Source organism: Stenella coeruleoalba (genome assembly GCF_951394435.1).
Source record: "Stenella coeruleoalba genome assembly, chromosome: 12".
In the NCBI taxonomy this organism is placed as follows: domain Eukaryota; kingdom Metazoa; phylum Chordata; class Mammalia; order Artiodactyla; family Delphinidae; genus Stenella; species Stenella coeruleoalba.
The window spans coordinates 33,775,407-33,796,092 of record NC_137158.1 but is presented as its reverse complement, the minus strand read 5'-3'; the positions used below and the strand labels follow the sequence as shown (position 1 = coordinate 33,796,092).

Below are 20,686 nucleotides of genomic sequence, written 5' to 3'. Positions count from 1 at the left end.
TACAGGCTGGGTTCTGGGGGAAATGATGAATAGGGTATTATCCCTGATCTTAAGTTATTCTGTGTAGTGTATCTGCCCCACACCATTTCCATGGAAATAACTAATACAGTAGGGTATGTTGTACAAATTTCTATGGCGGCACAGAGAAGGCAGACTAAGTTCACAGAAGAAGCCATCATGAAGGTGAATGAGGGCACAGGATTTTGCCAGATAGACAAAGAGGGTGGGGGGTGTAGATGAAGGATCCTCCATGAAACAGTTTGTGACCTTTTGTAAACAAGTATTTCAGTATTATTAGCATGTAAGCTACATGTGGAGAGTGGCAGCAAATTAGTTTAAAAGAGACTTAATAGTGCACACGAAGGGCTTTGAAAACCATAGTAGGTTTAGACTCAATATTGTGGGAAATGCTACTTCTTAAAAATAAAAGTAAATGACTCAATATTGTGGGAAATGCTACTTCTTAAAAATAAAAGTAAATGATCAAGTATTTTCACTTCCAGAATTACTGTGGTTGCAATAAAAAGCTGATGATTGAGGGTAGAACTGCTGCAGTAGTTCAAGGGAGAAATGCTATGTGCCTGAATGAAGAAAGTGGAGCCTATATAGAAAGTGGGACAGTGGAGAATAGTTTAGCTGTTAGTACATGTAACGTCTGATGACTGGTTTAAGTGACAGGAGATGAAGCAGAGAGAAGAAACTGGAATGACATCCAGGGTAACATGGGCGAGTGCCAGTATCATTTATTAAGATGAGAAATAGGAGAAAAAGAAAAGGTTTGTGCATGTTAAGTCCGGGAGGCAGTGTGTTGGTGAAGCGCAGGGCCTGTGAGTCCAAGCTGACAGCTTGACTCTTGGCTCCCCACATTCTAGCTGCGAGGCTTGGGGCAAGTTTCTCTCTGAGACCCAGTGTTTCACTTGTAAAATTGGGATGATAGTACCTACCTCATAGTTTTATTGTGATGATTATATGAGTTAATATATGTAAAACACTTTTAAGTGTGTTGAGTACTTAAGACATTTTGGTAAAATGTTTGCTTAAAATGATAAATGTAAACTGACACTGTGAGAGCAATCATAGTATGGATAAAATGAAAAGACTTATTGTTTCTTTGGAAATTATATTTATTAAATAAACTACTTCTGTGTTCATTTATGCTCCTCAGCTATTCTGTCATTCCAAATACATAAGTCACTCTATGAAGACATAGGGTAGTTTTCAGTTAATTGATAGAAACTAAAGAAACCAGTCATTATAATTATTAACGTTTGTGGTTATCGCAAGACTTAAAGTTTGGGAAAAGGGAAATAGAAGAAGTATAAAAAATGTTACTTTTCCTTTGGTTTTACTTTGTTCTCTGAGCCTGAGTGCATCCTAAAGCTGAAGAGTTTAATGACACAGTTTGATTCAATCAATTTACAAAGGCAAGAAAGCTAAAAGAAGCATCCAGAGAAACACTTCAGAATGTGAATCTTTTTTATGAGATCAATTTGAACAAGATAAAATGTCACTAAAATCTGGACATAGGCCCAAATAAAAAGCCTTTCCCTGAAGCATCCCACAGCCCGCTTATTATACTGTCAAGCATATCATCAGTTTCATCAGAACATGACCTTGAATCACTAGCTGCCTTTTTAAGAGGTGGTATCAAGAAATGGTAACAAAATGTAAAGTTTAAAACTGAAAAGTGAGTTTGCAGTGTTTTTCACACTGATAGGGATCTTAGCAAAGAAGATTTCATAAATTTCATGATGAAGGAAACAGTGTGGCAAAAATTAAATTTCTAATCATTTTAACAAATTTGAATTTCCCTTGATGCATGCATAGCCTCACCTGGCAATTAAAGCCATGAGTATTCTGATAAATTTGCTGCCATATTTGTTTGTCAGATTTTTCACCACTTATTACCACCAAAACAAATAAATGAACAAACAAAACATGTAGATGTAGACTCCTTCTACATCTATTGTAAACTCCACAATACATTGTTATTCTTTTTGCCTTAACAGTCTTTTAAAGGTATCATTTAAGATATCTAAATAATAACCAGCAAAAGTTTTTATGCTCGTGCACCTATCTGGCACCTTTATGCCTTTGTGTAGGTAGATTCAGATTTCCATCTGGTATTCATTTCTTGTAGTGCAGGTCTGCTGGTGATAAATTTTTTCAGCTTTGTCTGAAAACAACCTTCTTTTTTTTTTGTCTTTGTTCTTGAAAGATATTTCATTTGTTATGGAATTCTAGGTGGACAATTTTTTTTCTAGTACTTACAGATGTAGCTGCATTGTCTTCTTGTTTACATTGTGTCTGCTAAGCATGCCCTCATTCTTAATCTTCCTCTCTATGTAATATGTCTTTTTTTTTCAGGTTGATTTTTAAGATTTTCTTTGTATCACTGGTTTTAGGCTGTTTGATTATGATGTGACTTCGTATTAGTTTTCTGTTATTGTATAAGAAATTACCAGAATACTAGAGACTTAAAATATCCATTTATTATCTCAGAGTTCTAGAGGTCCAATTTGGGTGGGCTTGACTGGGTTCTCTGTTCAGGATTTCACAAGGCCCAAATCATGGTATTGGCTAGACTGAACTCTCACCTGGAAGCTCTGGGGAAGGATTCCCTTTCAGATTCATTCCGGTTGTTGGCCAAATCTATTTCCTTGCAGTTGTAGAACTGAGGTCCCCATTTCCTTGCTGTCTGTTATTCTTAGCTCCTAAAGGCTGCCCACATTCTTTGGCATGTGGCTCACTCCATCCTCAAAGTCAGCAAAGGCTAGCTCGAACCTCTTGTGTGCTTCAAGTATCTGACTTCTCCCGGCAGCTGAAAAAACTCTCTGCCTGTCACTACCATGGTGTGGTTTTCTTCAGGTTTTTTTTGTTTTTGTTTTTTGTGCTTGGCATCGGTTATTGGATCTGTGGATTTATAAAAGTTTTCATCAAATGTGGGAAATTTTCAGCCATTATTTTTTCAGAAATTGTCTGCCCCCTTCCTTCCTTTCAGGAGCTCTTATCATAGGTATATTAGGGTTCCTGAAGTTGTCACACAGCTTAATGGTGTTCTATTAATTTAATTAATTTTAATTTTGTTTTGTTTTGTATTTTTCTTTCTTTATGTTTTATTTTGGGTAGGTTTTACTGCCTTGTCTTCAAATTTAGTATTCTTTCCTTCTGCAGTGTCTAAAGTGCTGTTAATCCCATCCAGTGTGTTTTTCATCTCAGTCATTGTAGTTTTATCTCTAAAAGTTTGATGTGAGTTCTTTTAATATCTTTTATGTCTCTACTTACACAATCATTTCTAGAGCTTAGGGGGTCATAAGACTTTTTCTGTAGAGGAACAGACAGTAATTATTTTAGGCTTTGTGGACCATATAGGGTCTCTGTTCCATATTTATTATTGCTTTTTTATTAAGGTACCCTTTCAAAATATAATAACTATTCTTAGGTTATAGGCTGTACAAAACAAAACAAAACAAATGAAAACAGGCCTCAGGCAGATTTGGTCCACAGGCCATAATTTGCTGAATCTTGCTCTAGTTTCTTGAACAGTCTGTCATTTATGTTATTTCTGGATTGGTTTTAATCAGTTTTTCTTATTTCTTATGATAATTTTCTTTCTGCTTTTTAGTTTGTTTGATCCTTTTTGACTGAATCCCAGAGATTGTGATTTTACTTTGTTGAGTACTGGATATTTTTCTTATAAATATTCTTGAGTTTTTTTTCCCTGGGACATAGTTAAGTTACTTTGGATCGGTTTGATTATTTCTGGTCTTGCTTTTAAAATTTCTTAGGTGGACCAGAACAGCATTTTAGTCCAGGGCTAATTTTGCCCCACAGCTGAGACAAAGTCTTCTGAGTACTCTACCTAATTCTCAGTTAATTAGGAGGATTGCTGCTGTGGCTGGTGAGAACAAGAACTATTCCAGATGCTGTGTGGTCGGGTTTGAATTTGCTTCCTCTAATTCATTCGGATGGTTCTTTCCCTGTACCTTGGGTAGTTTTCTCATATATGTGTGCTGTTTAGTACTCACCTAAAGACTTGAGGGAGACTCTCTGTAGATCTCTGTAGCTATCAATTCTCTCTGATTATTTTTTTATAATAAAAATATCTTCCCCAAAAGGAGAAACTCAGCACTAGGGAATAAAGTAGGACATAAAGCTGATGGAATAGAACGTGAAGCTGTGTTTTAACAGAATCTTCAGTGTTTATCTGTGGATTTTATTTTTCTTTTTTAAAATCTGTGGATTTTATTTTCTGAACCAAAAGCAGCAGATAAATCTGGAAATTGGGAATTACAGTCAGCCCTTCATATCTGAGGGTTCTGAATTCGTGGATTCAACCAACTGTGGATGGAAAATAGTCAGAAAAAAAATTCCAGAAAGTAAAACTTGAATTTGCCACCAACTATTTATATAGCATTTCCCTTGCATTAGGTTTTACAGTAATCTAGAGATTACTTAAAATATACAGGAGCTGTGTACAGGTTATATGTAAATACTACACCATTTTATATAAGGGACTCGAGCATCTGCATATTTTTTTTATCTGCTGGAGTCCTGGAACAACCCTCTCAGACACTGAGGGACGACTGTATAGCAAGACAAAAGGTATGTTTTCCCACCTCTCTCTGAAGGAGGCTAATGGCTAATGTGTTCCAAGATAAGTTGTTATCAAAGGAAGGAAAAAGCCTTCTTCTCACAGTTAAATTATGAAAAGTAAGGTCTGTACTTTCAAGTAAGGTTTTAAGTAAAATGAGAAAGGAAAAAGGAGTTGACCCCACCTCTCCTTTTCCATTCTTTACCTACGATGGCGGTTCTCATTCGGCATTTTGCCACCTCCCACATCCTCCTCAGGAGACGTTTGGCAATGTCTGGAGACACTTATTTGTCACATCTAGGAGGATGCTACTGGCATCTAGTAAATATAAGCCAGGATGCTGCTAAACATTATACAGTGTATATGACAGCCTCTCACAACAAAGAGTTACCAAAATGTCAATAATGCCAAGATTGAGACGCCCCTAAAGAACAGAGCTGTCTGCCAGAACTTTATGCCGTCCATAGTTGGATATCTGGAAACTTGGTTCTTTTCTCTTCTTCTTCTCCTCCTCCTCCTTCTTCTCCTCCTCCTCTTCTTTTTTTTTTTTTTTTTTGGTCTCTTCTAAGCATTGAGCAGATCTAAAACTATTACAGAATAAGTTTGTTAAAACTTTTAAACTTCAATCACTTCCTTCCTAACTTCTTTGATGTTGTTTTCATGTACTTTAGTTCTATCTTGTTTTAGTTTTTACACCAGATACTATTATCGTTATTATTATTTTATAGTCAATAGTTACTTGGATTTCCTATATATTTTGCTCATTGTTTTTTAATTTTATCTAGTGCTTTCATGTTCTGTGACTTTTCATTGCCTAAATTTTCTTTATTGGGAATCTGGTGGTGGCAGATTAAGTTTCTTTTAATTTTTGTTAATCTAAAATACCTTTATTTTACCATTATTTGCAACAGATATTTTAGCTGGTAATAGAATTCTAAGTTCACAGTTATTTTCTCTTAGCATATTAAAGATATTACTATGTCATCTGCTTTTCATTTTTGCTTTTGCAAAGTCTGCGATCAACCTAGCTGTGATTTGTTTTAAGGTAAGATTTCTCTCTGGTTGCTTTTCAGATCTTCCCTTTGCCCTTGGAATTTTCTAGTTTTACCACCATGTTTCTAGATAAAGCTTTCTTTTTCTTACTCATTTTCTCATTCTGTTGTCTGCTTAACATCAGCAAAGAGGAAGGAAAAAGGACTTTACGTTTTTCATGCACCTAAAACATGGCAAACATCGGTAGATAGTATTTTTAAAAAATCAGCAAGATGTTTCCCCTGTCTTCAGTGAGCTTGCAGCATAGTTGGGGGCATAAGATGGCATCTCTGTTGAGTATTTACCAACAGTATACTGTGGAATGTACTAAGTACGAAATCAGTAGTTTGGATTTAATGTAATCTTAAGTGGAAGGCAGAGGGATCAGTGCAGGTTATAGCTGTTAATGAAGATTTTTTGGAGAACTTGAGACTTTAGTTGTTTCTCGACTGCTGTGATCTGGGGGATTGGGCTTTTTCTGAAGAATGACAATGAACTGAACAATGTTTTTCATGATGTGGGGTGTATAGAGAAAGGAACAGTTCCTGATTTTGTGTTGAAAACTTTGTGTAGACCTTGTATAGAATATTGGAGATTATGTCTTCTCCATATTACTTTGTATATAGAAACTTTAAAATGGTATTTTTCTTATAAAAACTTGGCCATTGTCAGGAGGGCCATTATGTTATGTATTCAAGTATTATTTAAAGTATTACTATGGAAAGTGTAAGGAAAATCTTTAAAATTTCTCAGCTTACTCTCAAAAGTAATTGGGATTGGATTTTGATGCACTCAGTCTGCTGTGTGTGGAAGTATGCTTTTGATAACATATTGTCTTCTGTTTTAGGGGTCAATAAATGTTCAATATGTAAAAATTTGTTCCATTAGATAAGCTTTCCTATAAATGAGATTTCTATATATTTTTGACTCAGCAAGTATTTAAATTATATGATTAAAAAGTAATGTTTACTTGCTATGAAAGTTCACTATAGTTCAAATATATGAAATAGCTAGGTCTCATTTGAAGGGAAGTGCTATTTATATTTTCTTTTCTAAAAAAGAATTAATTGTGTCTGTATGCCCTGAACTTTTTCAGGATTGCAGTACCATAAAGTCTACTGGGAACACTTGCAAACAGCTAACTAGGAAAAGGGCACCAGCTGCTTGAAGAATACCTGCTAAACTAAGGAGAGTTATACCTAGCATCTGCCTAGCATCTAGCTAGGAATAATCGAACAAAATAACTTTCTTTACAACCTATACTTCATTGATTTTATGGGGAGGGAAATTAGAAGAGAGAGCATTAAAAGCATAATGGCATATTGAGCTACACCAGAATGATAATTTTAGAACTCAAATGAATTCAGAAGTCTGAAAAGTAGATGAATTTAGCTTATAATGTGGGAATTTCAAGTTGCTTTAGAAATGGACTTAGTCCATATCTTCCAACATATCTATGTATTGTGGTTACACAGGCCTATCATAAATAATTATGCAGTCTGCATAATATCATGTTTTATTGCATATCTTTCATGATTTCTTTAAATGTTTTGTTTATCCTTTAAATCTTTACATATTACACAAGAAGTTCAAGTAAAGCATTTATCTCACAGGGGGTCCCCTTACCTAACTTCTCCCTTCTAATTTGATACATGTTTAAACAGAAGTTTTTCTGAGTAAAATGTACTTTGTTCTTTCCAGAGTAGGTTGTGTTAAATTATGAAAAAATCAGATGACTAAGAAAACCTTAATCACTGTGTTAGGAGTGGGTAGGGAAGGTTGAGCTAACAGTTCTCAATCCTGTTTGTACTTGATAATCACCTGGGAGACTGTTAAGAAACGTCCAGATTACTGTTCCCCACATTAGCAAATAAATGAAGATCTCAAGGGTTGAGTCCTGAAAAATCTGTCATTTTTCAAAGCACCAATACTCCCTACTCCAAGTAGGAAGAACCTGTTCTCAAAGCATCAGCCGCCTCAGCACACCCTCAGCCGAGCTCCTCCCTAGAAGTCTTTGACTAGGTCCTTCCCCCACTCTTTTGGGTGGTGGGTTCAGTGTATTTGTAACGCCTCTTTTTTTTTTTTTTAAATACTCATTTATTTATTTGGCCGTGCCGGGTCTTAGTTGCGACACGTGGGATCTTCATTGCCGCATGAGGGATCTTTTCGTTGAGGCATGCGGGATCTTTAGTTGTGGCATGTAGGATCTAGTTCCCTGACCAGGGATCGAACCCGGACCCCCTGCATTGGGAGCCTGGAGCCTTAGCCACTGGACCACCAGGAAGTCCCTGGAACCCTTCTATGTGAGCTTCAGATCCCATGAGGGGAATGAGCAGTAAATTTCAATTTAAGGAAGCCATTTATAAGTCCAGTTTACTGCTTGTTTCCCCAGTAAAGAAAATTCTGAGATCATCTCTTTTATGGAAATGAGTTAATGACATTAAATTGTGTTTTTAAAGTATTGGAAAATTTAAAAGGTACCAATTTAAATAGGCATTTATAAATTTTTGTTCTTCAGGAAGTCAGTACCAAGTATGTTATTAAGCATTGGAATGTTTTAATACACACGTGTGTGCACATTTGTATATTGAACTGACTATTCTAAATAAGTCATTAATACTTTCACTTATATAACACATTTTTGCTATATTATTATTACCTTACATTAAATGGATTCTTGGATTAAAATCTAATCTGTTAGATTAGTTAGTGAAAATAGTCTCTTATCCTTCAAAACAATTCATTTGATGAGGATTCTGTTAATATGAAATTTTCTTCTTTAAGGAGATATATATTTAAAATGACATCCTTGCTTTATTTAATTAGCTTTGGAAAGTTTAAAGTCATTTGTACTGTAAAAACATTTTAAATTAAGAAATTACCTATAATTTAAGAACTGTAACATTTTGTGAGCTTGACCGCATAAGTGCCCAGATACTTTACCCTCTTTAAAGATTTCAAGCAAGCTAGTGAAAGTAATTTACAAGTTAAGGTCAAAGCTGAAACCGGTTATTGCTACAAATATCAGCCAAGAAACTGAAAACGACATATTCTGTGTGGGACTTAACAGAATTTGACAGAGACTCTTTTGCTTCTATTTTATTGCTGTGGTTAGAAGTGCGGCTGTTTATTAGAAGGCAGGCCCCACAGTTTGGGTCAAAAAGACTATAATACCAATTAAATAATAGTGTCTTACATTTTTAAGATCTAACACTTAAAGTGACATCCTGGAAGGATATTTATAATATATACATGTCAGGATAAGTTTATCTCCCTTATGAAAATAATTGATTAACTTAGTAGAAAATGCCAGGTTCTTTATCTCTAATTTCTTTATCTCTAATTGCATCTGAAGTTTGTATATGTAATTGTAATACTGGTTTTGTGAATCAGGCCCTCGCTTATTCTGATGGTTCTGTCTAAACACAAGCAAACAAAACCTAGCCAAATCAAACTCATAAGTGAGGTTCAGTCATGTCTTTTGCTGTCTTCTTGTGCATTGGGAATGTGACTCTCGGCATAGCACGTTGGTGAAGGTGTTTCAGAAGGACATCTGACCTGCTGACTTGTTAAGAGTGTGCTGGTAGAAACCCACATGTGCAATCTTGATGGTTCATCGGTGGACTTTGTTACTGTGCAGCCAGAATCTTGTTTGTCTTTTAAAATTCCCTCTTGAGGTTTTTTCTTCAGTTTTCTCAGCAGGTAAGCCTTAGCTCAAACCTGGGAATGAGGAGCGTACCTTACGCTTCCAAGAAGAGGTTAGTGCTCCTTTCTAACACCCATTATGCCTTAAGTCCTCAATTAAATCTAGCAGTGTTGCTATTATTCGTTTTTCTCTCCTTGTTTTCTTTTCTTCAAGGCCAGTAATACCTACTTATTTATCATTTTGTCATCAGGGAGTACAATATATTTAGAAGTCCCATTTGGTTGTTGTGAAATGGACTATTTTCAGGATGAGAGAATTTTTAGGAATTGACACTTAAGGGCATATTGAGTATTTTTGGTTACTCTTCTAAATGATGTAAATGCATTCCTTTAAATAATATGAAAGGATTATGAATTATGCATTGTGATTTCATACTGCTTTTTTGTATGTAATGCAAATTGGCTCAGTTTCATTTTAGACAGTAACTAACTTACCTGTTTTTCACAAAATTTTACAATCTTATTTCCTTCAAAGACTTAACAGCAGATTACTCTCCTGAGGTCTTTTGTTGCTAAGACTTAATTTCCTCTACCCAGATTGTCTGGTTCAAAATGAATTAATATCATGAAACATTAAAACACACAACTCTTCAGTAAAGAGGAAATAATAGTGGCCATACACTGTCTTTCTCATCTCTTTTTTTCTTTTTTTAATCTCTTAATTAACAGAATTCAGTAATATTTCAGTTTTCAAGTGGGAGTACAAATTGGAAATTTGGGGTTTGGTAAAGATGTAGAACTCTTTATATGACAATGAAAAACAGGGTGAATCAGTTACTTTATATTGACATAAAAACATTAGGTATTTATATCTGTCAAGAAAGAAATTTTTATTACTTTTAATACATTAAGACACCATACAGTAGGTCTTCCCCTTTTGTTTTTCCTTAAGGTAAATATTTTTTTTATGTAAAGAGTAAAGCGTTTTTGTGAAGCTGATTATAAAATCTGTTCTATAAAAAAAGTAATATCTAAAATATAGTATCTAAACTTACAAAACAGAAGGTAAAACTTCCTTTATAATCCCAGATCCAATGGAACAGTTTGATGTATATCTTTCCATAATTTTTTTGTATTAACAGATTATATTTAATTATGTTACTGTTCTGTGGCATGTTATAAGCATATAAATCTTCCTCATCCTATTTAACTACTGTAATTCATAAAGAATGCATCATGAATTACTGATCTCAGTCTATTTATGGACGTTCAACTTGTATTAGTTTTTTTTATTATAAATGATATTTTAGCAGACATCTTTTTGCTTATTTATCTGGCATTCTTGTTGTTAGTTTAACTTGGATACATTTTTGGAGGTAGAATTTTTAGGTTAAATGATATGCAAATTTATTAACGTTGATCATTTAAAAGCAATGTGTATGATGCATATGAAGATGTAAACATTACCAAGAATAATCAGTTTTTAAAAAATCTTAAACACCCAGATTAAAAAGCACTCTGACTCTATTTTGCATTTATTTGATTATTAGTATGGTCAGTATTTTCATTGACTTTATATTTTTATATTTATTTTTATAAAATTAAGTTACTTTGTTAAAAAATTAGCATAAGGAATAAAAGTGTAAAGTAATGAAATCAGTAAGCTTTACAAGTTTTTAACTTGGACTTTAAAATTTGAACTTTTGTTCCAGTCCTTGCTCGACTACTTACTGGCCATTTATCCTAGGGCAAACTCTCTAATCTCTCCATGCCAAGTTTCCCCATCTGTAAAATAAAGGTAACAAAAAAGACCTACTTCATGGGTTTTCTTTCGATGTTGAGAGAAATAATCCCCTTAAAGCATTGAAAGCAAAGCCTACTGTGTAGTATGTGCTCAATTAGAAATGGTAGCTAACTGGTACTATTATCATTAAATGGATTAGTGAACAACTTAATTGCCAACTTAAATAATAAGGAATATATTATCTTATGTGTTTATCTATAATTAAGAGCATTAAAGATAACTTAACATTTTAGGTTTTGTTTTTATAATGTATTAGTCTACTGATCTGGTCACAGATCATCAGTTTGGGGTTGGCCGTCAGTGAAGTAGTGTGCCAGGTCTTCCCTGGTTCCGTTCCTTTAAAGGTTAGGGTGTGGACATGTGTGGTAGCAGAGGTATAGTTGGGACCCAAGTAACAGACTCCTGGTGGTCCAGATTCACTTGCTTCGCCTTTAGCTCTTGAGGACAGAGAGTAAGTCCTCACAGCTTGGCACTTGGTAGGCAGAGTTCAGTGTACGATGAACGAATGGGAGGGTACGTTTTAGATAATGGCCAGGTGTGGTTTAGGCTTTGCAGTTAATAACAGGTCTGTACTTTTGTTGAAACCATAGAGTCCTAGGTGAGGTCCCAGCTCTAATGCTACAGGTATTGGATGTAAGAAGAGAACCTGCTGTTTCTTCTATTCCTAAACTTTTAATTGAGAGAAACCTTTGAGGAACTCAGCCTATTAAGACCAAAAGAGAGAATGTTGAGGAGGACAGTGAGTGGAGGGACATATGACTTAAATTGAATTACTCTTCTGAAGGTTTTTTAAATTACCTTTTTGTCTCTGGAGGGTAAACTCTAGGAATAATAAGAACTTTTTAATATGAAATATTTTTGCAATACTTGAGAGCTCATCTAGGCATCTCCACTTAATCAGACACATCTTTAGTTTTTCCGTTTTTTTAAGGAAGTCAGTTGTATATCTTTGTGTGTGTGTTTTATCTTTTTCTTTTTGCATAGGTATTATCACATTTTAAAAGCTAGAAATCTTTAAGTAGTGAACAGTCTCATAATTTATCCTTGTCCCCTGTCTGCCCAGATCCTTATTTCAGTCTATTAAAAATCACAGTATTAGATTTTATGTATTCTCCCAGAATGTCTACAAGCAAATATAAACATATTTTAGTGTTAACTGTTAAATATATATAAGCAGCAGATTCGTATTCCCTACTCCCCACCCCCACCATCTTTGAGAAAAGTAGCATATTATAATATGGGTATGCATCTTGCTTTTTTCAAATAACAAGATCTTTCCATCTTAGTGAATAGAATACCTTCCATGGCTGTTAAGTAGTTTGTGGTGTGGAACGTGGTTTGTGGGAAGCATTAGAGTGGTGGATTCCAGCATATAGAGCTTGGACTGCCTGTACTGAGCTGTGATCATCTCTGATTCTGAAATTTTGAACCTAAGGCACATGCTATCTAGAGCCAGAGGAAACTTAAACTGTGAAGATTATATAATGTATGTCTTTGGTATCTATATGATTTTTCCTAAATACATGCTGAAATTGATGTTTGCTGTTAGAATATTTAAAACTTAAGCTTATGATACATATACTAACTTGGAAGGGATGACATGATCCTGGCTTCATCTTAGATACCCAGTTAATGCATTTTAACTGACTGGCAGTATAAGTACCTACATTTGATTACTATAAACAGTTAGTGCAGTATGTGTAGTGTACATTTTTAAAATAAATTTATTTATTTATTTTTGGCTGTGTTGGGTCTTTGTTGCTGCACACGGGCTTTCTCTAGTTGCAGTGAGCGGGGGCTACTCTTTGTTGCGGTGCGCGGGCTTCTCATTGCAGTGGCTTCTCTTGTTGCAGAGCATGGGCTCTAGGCTCATGGACTTCAGTAGTTGTGGCACATGGGCTCAGTAGTTGTGGCTTGCGGGCTCTAGAGCACAGCCTCAGTAGTTGTGGCACACAGGCTTAGTTGCTTCGTACCGTGTGGGATCTTCCCGGACCAGGGATCGAACCCGTGTCCCCTGCATTGGCAGGCGGATTCTTAACCACTGCGCCACCTGGGAAGCCCGTAGTGTACATTTTTGTTCTTCCAGGTAAATAGTATCATCCGGATTATTTTTAAAAAATAAAGCGTGCATTTGGTAACGGCCTGTGTAACTAGTGTTTGATAAAGTATATCAGAAACATATTTTCTATGGGATTGCATATATGAGTCATGTCATTTCTGTAAGATTAGTAGTCTGATGAATCTGAAATATACATAGACAAGTGGATTTAGGTTGAAACTTGTAACATTTTCATCTACTGATTATGATGTTTTGAAAATGCTTAGTTAAAACTAATTAAAAGGGAAAATGGTACATATTTCAAATGACTGTGCTAAACATAAAGCCTTTATGATAAATTAGCCATGATACTCAGTTTTCTATTTAAGAGCAAATACTAAGACGCTAAGAAAAATAATTGCAGTTCAATTTTGTATATTCATTCATGTATAAAATGAACACCTGTGTTTCTTCTAAGTTAGAAGAATATCAAATATTTGGAAGCAATGATTGTTAGTGCCATTTAATTAGACATTAGTGTATGTATGAAATATAAATAAAACAATGAATATTATTACTACATAGTTCTAAATTTAAGTAAAATAGAGTTTTGATATAGTCACACTTTTTCTTCCTCTTTAATCTTTTGTTTTCTTAAGATATTCGTGAATATAATTTGAATATTATATCAATACAAGAAATTCCTTATGCTCAGTGAACTTTAACTTAATTATCTCATGTTCTAGTAGCTCACAAACATAACTTGAAACATACTGAATCCTCTAGTGATATTTTTTAATACTGTTAAAATTGCTGCCTGTACACATTCCTTTTATTTTTTTTACCAACAAGTTTATTTTGAAAATTATTTCATCCATTTTTCTAAATTTAAAATGAAAAACAAAAATAAACTTTGGGGGGAGGGGGCAGAATGTGGGCTGTGGAAGTAATTTATAAATTTTTGTAGGGGTTTGCTTTTTTTTTGGTAACTTGTTTCTCATCAGCATGTTCTGTTGCTAGTAAAGACTGTATATATGCAACAGTAATTTAAGGAATCTTTTGCAATGGTTTTTAAATGAATGTCGAGACTTTTTAATTGGCAAACTGAATCATTGTATGGTAGTATTTTAGACGGTATATTTGGTGGTAATTTGTGTTTGGAGCTAAGACAAACTCAGTTCGGGTCTCATCTCTTCCACAGTTTACTAGCAGTGTAGACTCGGGTGAGTTGTTTAACTTCTTTAGGCCTTAGTTTCCTCCACTACCCTATATTCTTTCAGGAAAATCTTTAGAGGTAGGTGAGTCTCTATGGTAGTCCTGTCTTCATAGTCTGGTCATAACCTACTTTTCCGTCTTCATTATCTCTGCTTCCCCTTCCTCCCATCTCTGTCACACAACTACTAACTTTTAACTAGTTCCAAGTGTTTTTCTAATACTCAGTTCCTTCTACCTGAAAGAGCATTCTTCTTAGTGACTCTCTCTCCCCTCAGATAGCTCAGCATATAGTCCATATCTTTATTATAGACAACTGAAATGACGTAATATAATTTTGTCACCTTTTTCCCCCTTAAACCACAAGCTAAATATTCTAAGGATCATTTTAGACACTCTCTTACTTTTGTTAAGAGAAGAAATATTTATACTGACATAAGTTCTTAGTATAGTAATATTTATACAAGTGGTCAGTAAATGATTGTTGAATTGAATAGAATGTTATAAACCTCCATGTGTAATAGGTTTGTTTGTGAGTATATTCTTCTAATGCCTTAGTTTGCTTCTTGATTGAACTGTAACCTTTAGGAACAAAAGAAATGTTTCTTATTCAAGATTGAATATAGGTTTTTTCTGGAACTGCTACATATTTTGCTTAGATCCAGTTTACTCTTCCTTTGGAAGATATTGCGAATGAAGTGTGTATCTTTTTAAGATTTTTAAGACTTTTTCCCTCATTTATTCAACTGATTTATCAATCAGTAAAAATTTATTTAGAGACCTATTATGTTCCTGGCAATTGGTTAGGTACTATGGTAATGCAGAGAGTAGTAAAACTGAATCCTTAGTTTAAATCCAGTGGGCCGGATATACATATAAATAAATCATTTCAGTGTTTGTGGTTAAGGGCCATAATGGCAATATATATATAAAGAGGGTGGTGTGAATGTCCAGCTGCTGAGAGAAATGGGAGTTCCCTAAATCTTTTGAAATATGGCAGAGTATAAATGCATAAATATAATAATTGTGTATGGAATTGGAGGGGACCAGAGATTACATTTGAACTTGAACTTGAATGATAATGAAGAGCTTCTCAATGCTGGGAAAGGTATTATAGGTTGTGCAAAGGCATAAAGAACGTCCAGAGAATAGTATGTATAGATGGCAGTAGTGGAAGATAATAACAAGGGTTCACATTTTGAAGGGTTCTATTTGCTATACCTTCTGTGCCTTGAAAGATCTTGTATGCTACATACCCTGTATAGTTAAAATGGACAGTGAGAAGTCTCAGAAAATCTTCAAGCTGGAATGTGACATGATCAGATTTATAGTTTAGGAATAGTGGACTTTTGTCATGAGTCTATAAAGACTGGAAATTGTAGGATTCACTTACCATAGTATTTTAGAAGCTTCATATAAAAAACAAAGATGATATATGACAGTGATGATAATAGATGCTATTAATTTATTTCAACACAGTTGCAAGTACCTACACTGTGTATGGTTTATACTATATGGTTTATAAACATTAGCAATTAAAGACTGTGATTCTGAAGTTACACTATCTTCGAATCCTAACTTCACCATTTATAGCTGTGTGAACTTAAGTCTTTTGAAATCTCTGTTTCCCCATCTGTAAAATAATCTGGTATGGTTATTACAAATAATTAGGATATTCATATGAAGGATTTACCCTGTGATTGGCTCATAGTAAGAACTCTGTAATTGTTGGCTATTTTTATTATTTTTTTAATTTCCTTGTGTAATAGTATAACCTTATTTTACAGATGAGGAAATAGAACTCAGAGGTGTCAATTATGTTCAAAGTTACATTGCAAATACAAAGCCAATCTTTTAACCTGGGCCTCTGACCCTAAGCCTCGTGTTCTGAAAAATGTGCTGCACTGCCAGTCCAAGGCTGAGTCATCAGCAGAGATCGATGAGAAAGTATCGCTGGTACTCTCAAGGTGTTTAATCGGTCTGCCCAAGAGTTTCTAGGCCCTAGAGATACTACTCTGATATCTTCAAAGTGTGTGTATCCAAATGAAGGCATAAGTGGATATAACTTATCTATAAAATTATTTTTAATTTTAAAAAGACAGCTTTATTGAGGTATACTTGACATACAATAAACCATATATATTTAAAGTGAAAATTTGATAAGTTAGAGTATGTAAACACATGTGAAACCATCACCACAATCAAGATAGTGAACATAATGGTCACTTTCAAAAGGTGTTTCATGCCCCCTGCAAGCCCTCCGATCTCTCCCTCCACCCACCTCCCTACCCCCAAGCATCAACTAATCTGCTTTCTGTCACTATAGATTAGTTTGTATTTTCTAGATGTCTATATAAATGTAACCATGCAGTATGTATTCCTTTTTTTGTCTGGCTTCTTTCATTCAGCAATCATTTTGAGATTCATCCTTATTTTACATGTTTCAGTGATTCATTCCTTCTTATCACTGAGTAGTATCCCATTGTATGAATGTGCTACATTGTATTTATCCATTCATCTTTTGATGGACATATGAGTTGTTTCTAGTCTTAGCCTATTACAGATAAAGCTGCTATGGACACTGGTTTACAAGTTTTTGTATGTACATATACTTTTTTTTTTTCTCTTGGGTAAAACCTAGAAGTGGTATGGCTGGATCACGTTAAGTGTATGTTTAACTTTTTAAAAATTAAGTGCCAGTTCCTTCACGTCCCCACCAACACTTGCAATAAGCATTTAAAAAATTTTGAGGCATTTTAATAGGTGTATAGTGTTATCTCATTGTGGTTTTAACTTTCAATTCCCTAATGACTCACGGTGTTGAGCATCTTTTTTGTGTGCTTATTGCCATCCGCATACTTTCTTTGGTGAAGTGACTGTTCAAATCTTTTGACCATTTAAAAAATTGGATTGTGTGTTTTCTTATCATTGTGTTTGGAGAATTCTTTATATATTCTGGATGCAAGTCCTTTATCACTTGTAAGCTTCACAGAGATATTCTCCTGTGCTGTGGCTGCTTCTTTCATTTTCTTAACATTATCTTGAAGACTATAAATTTTTTGTTTTGCTTAAGTCCAGTTTATCAATTTGTTTGTTTATAGATTATGCTGTGTTTAAGAAATCTTGGCCTAACTCAGGACCACAGAAAATTTATCTTTTATTTTCTTGAACATGTTTTATAGTTTTAAGTTTCATTTTAGATCAATGATCCATTTTGAGTTAACTTTTGTATATGGTACGAGGTATGGATCCAAGTTTATTTTTTGTGTGTGGCTATCCATTTATTCCAGCATCATTTATTGAAAATGCTATCCTTTGTCATTTGCATTGCCTTTGAACCTTTGTCAAAAATCAGCCATCCGTATATGTGAGAGTTTCTTTGTGGATTCCTTATTCTGTTCCTCGATCTATTTATCTTTATGCCAATACCATGCTGTTTTGATTTCTCTAGTTTTTTAATAATCCTTGAAATCAGGTAGTTTTAGCTCTCTTACATTGTTCTTTTGTTTCACAGTTGTTTTGTCTCTTCTAGATCCTCTGTGTTTCCATATGGATTTTAGAACCAGCTTGTTAATTTCTATAGAAAAGCCTGCTGAGATATTGAATTGGATTTGCATTGAATCTATATATCAATTTGGGAAGAACTGACATCTTTCATAGATTTTTCTTCATTCTGTTAGCAAAATTACATAGTTTTTAGTACATAAGTGTTTCCTATCTCTTAAATTTTTTATAATTTTGATGCTATTGTAATTGATTTAAAAAATTTTTTTACTTTCGGACTTTTCATTGATAGTATACAGAAATATAATTTTAAAAAAATGCTGGTCATGTATCCTCCAACCTTCTTAAATTCACTTATTAGTGTTAGGAGATTTTTTGTAGATTCCATCAGATTTTTGCCTAGGAAATCATGTCATCTCTAAATAAAGACAGTTTTTCTTCTTCCTTTCCTATATGAATGCCTTTATTTTTAAATTAAAAAATAATTTTTTTTCCCGGATTGCACTGACTGGAACCTATAGTACTATGATAAGTGGTGAGTATAACATACAGTATGGCGTTAAGTGGTGAGTGTAATATCTTGTTCTTGATTTTAGGGGAAAGCATTTAGTCTTTAACCATTAAGTATAGTATGAGCTGTAGGGTTTTTTAGATATCCTTTGACAGTTTGAGGAATTCCCTTCTATTTCTAGTTTGCTGAGACATTGTTTTTCTTTTTGGTTGGGAATGGGTGTAGGATTTTGTCAAATTATTTTTCTACATCTATTGAGATGATCATATGGCTTTTCCATTATAGTGTATTATTATGGTGAATTACATTGAGTTTGAATGTTAAACTAACCCTGCATTCCTGTGATAATCCCCACTTGGTAATGATATAGTATTATGTTGTAGAATTCGATATACTAAAGTTTTGTTTATAATTTTTTTCTATGTTCATAAAGGATATTGGTCTGCAGTTTTATTTTGTCTGGTTTTGGTATTAGGGGAAAGCTTGCCTCATAGAATGATTTGGAAAGTATTCTCTCCTCTGCAGTTTTTCTGAACAGTCTAAAACTCCATGAAAAATTGGTGTTATTTCCTCATTAAATGGTAGGTAGAATTTACCAGTGAAACTGTTTGGGCCTAGAGTTTTCTTTGTGGGAAGGATTTTAACTTCAGCCTTAATTTCTGTGACAGATACAGAGTTATTTAAGTTGTATATTTCTTCATGAATGAGCTTTTGTAATTTGTGTCTTTTAAGAAAGTTGTCCATCTGATCTAAATGGTCAAATTCATTGGCATAAAGTCGTTTATAATATTCCCTTATATTATTTTAATATCTGCAGCATCTGTAGTGATGCCATCCTTCTCATTCTTGGCATTAGTAATTTGTGTCTTCTCTTTTTTTTTTTGGCCACGCCACGTAGCTTGTGGGATCTTAGTTCCCCAAACAGGGATTGAACCCAGGACCTCAGCAGTGAGAGTGTAGAGTCCTAACCACTGGACTGCTAGGGAATTCCCTGTCTTCTCTCTTTTTTTCCTGATCAGTCTGGCTTAGGGATTAATCAATTTTATTGATCTCAAAGAATAAGCTTTTCTGTTTTCATTTCATTGATATCTACTTTGATCTTTATTATTTCTTTTATTCTGTTTTACTTCGGTTTTAATTTTTCCTTTTTCTAATATCTTATTTTGAAAGATGAAGTCATTCATTTGAAACCTTTCCTCTTTTTTCATATAGGTGGCTAGTGCTATATATTTTTCCTTGAATAGTGCTTTAGCAACATCCACAAATTCTCATACGTTGAGTTTTCGTTTTCTTCAGTTAAGAATAGTTAATTTCCCTTTTGAGTCCTTCTTTCATCCATGGGTTATTTAGGAAGAACGTTATTTAGTTCCAAATATTTGTATATTTTCTAAGGATATTTCTAGTAAGGATTTCTAATTTAACTCCATTGTGATCAGGGAATATATTTTGTATGTATTGCTTCCTTTTCAATTTATTAAGACTTGTTTTATGGCCCAGAATATGGTGCATATATATATATATATCTTGTTAAATGTTCCATGAACAATTGAGGAGAATTATTGTTAGATGAATAAATGTCAGTCAGGTCAAATTGGTTGATAGTGCTGTTCAAATCTATTGTAGCCTTGCTGATTTTCACACCTACTTGACTTATCAGTTCTTGGAGAAGGATGTTGAAATCTCTGACTGAAATTGCAGATTTGCCTATTTCCCTTTGCATGTCTGTCAGTTTTTGCTTCATGTGTTTTGAAGATCTGTTATTGGGTATATAAACATTTAGGATTGAATGATCTTCTTCATGAAATGACTGGGTCTCTATTCCTGGTAATATTCTTGGCTTTTAAATCAATTTTTTTCTGGCATTAATATAACTATTCCAGTTTCCTGCCATTAATTCCATCCAGTGTTTTGTTTACTCTCAGACATTGTAGTTTTCATCTCTAAAGACTTTTCATATAGAAGATCTTAGGAAAAATTAATTAACCACTCTGTGTCTTTAATTTCTTCTCTATTAAAAGGACATAATAATGGTACCTATACTATAGAATTGTTTTGAGGATTAAATAAATAAATATATGAAAGTGCTTACAATTGCATGTGTCACAGTGTAAGTTCTGAACAAACATAATCTACAGCTGTTATTCCTACTATTAAGGATGCCTTTTCAAAAAAGTATCTTTAAAAATCCATAACATATTGAAACAGAATTTCTTATTGATTTATATCCCCAGGAATTTTCTTGTTTGCACTTTCCTTTGTCATCCTCACTCTAAATAAACTAGGCTATCATCATATGAAATCAAAAGATACCTGTTTAATTTTGTTTCATTACATTATTATCATAGT

At 34.0% G+C, this 20,686-nt stretch overlaps 1 protein-coding gene across 2 annotated transcripts in view; it reads left to right on the top strand.

Moving 5' to 3' along the window:
* The window catches only part of ASCC3 (activating signal cointegrator 1 complex subunit 3), a 334,028-nt gene that overhangs the window by 76,322 nt on the left and 237,020 nt on the right, over positions 1-20,686 (top strand). The gene's annotated exons all lie outside the window — the stretch shown is intronic.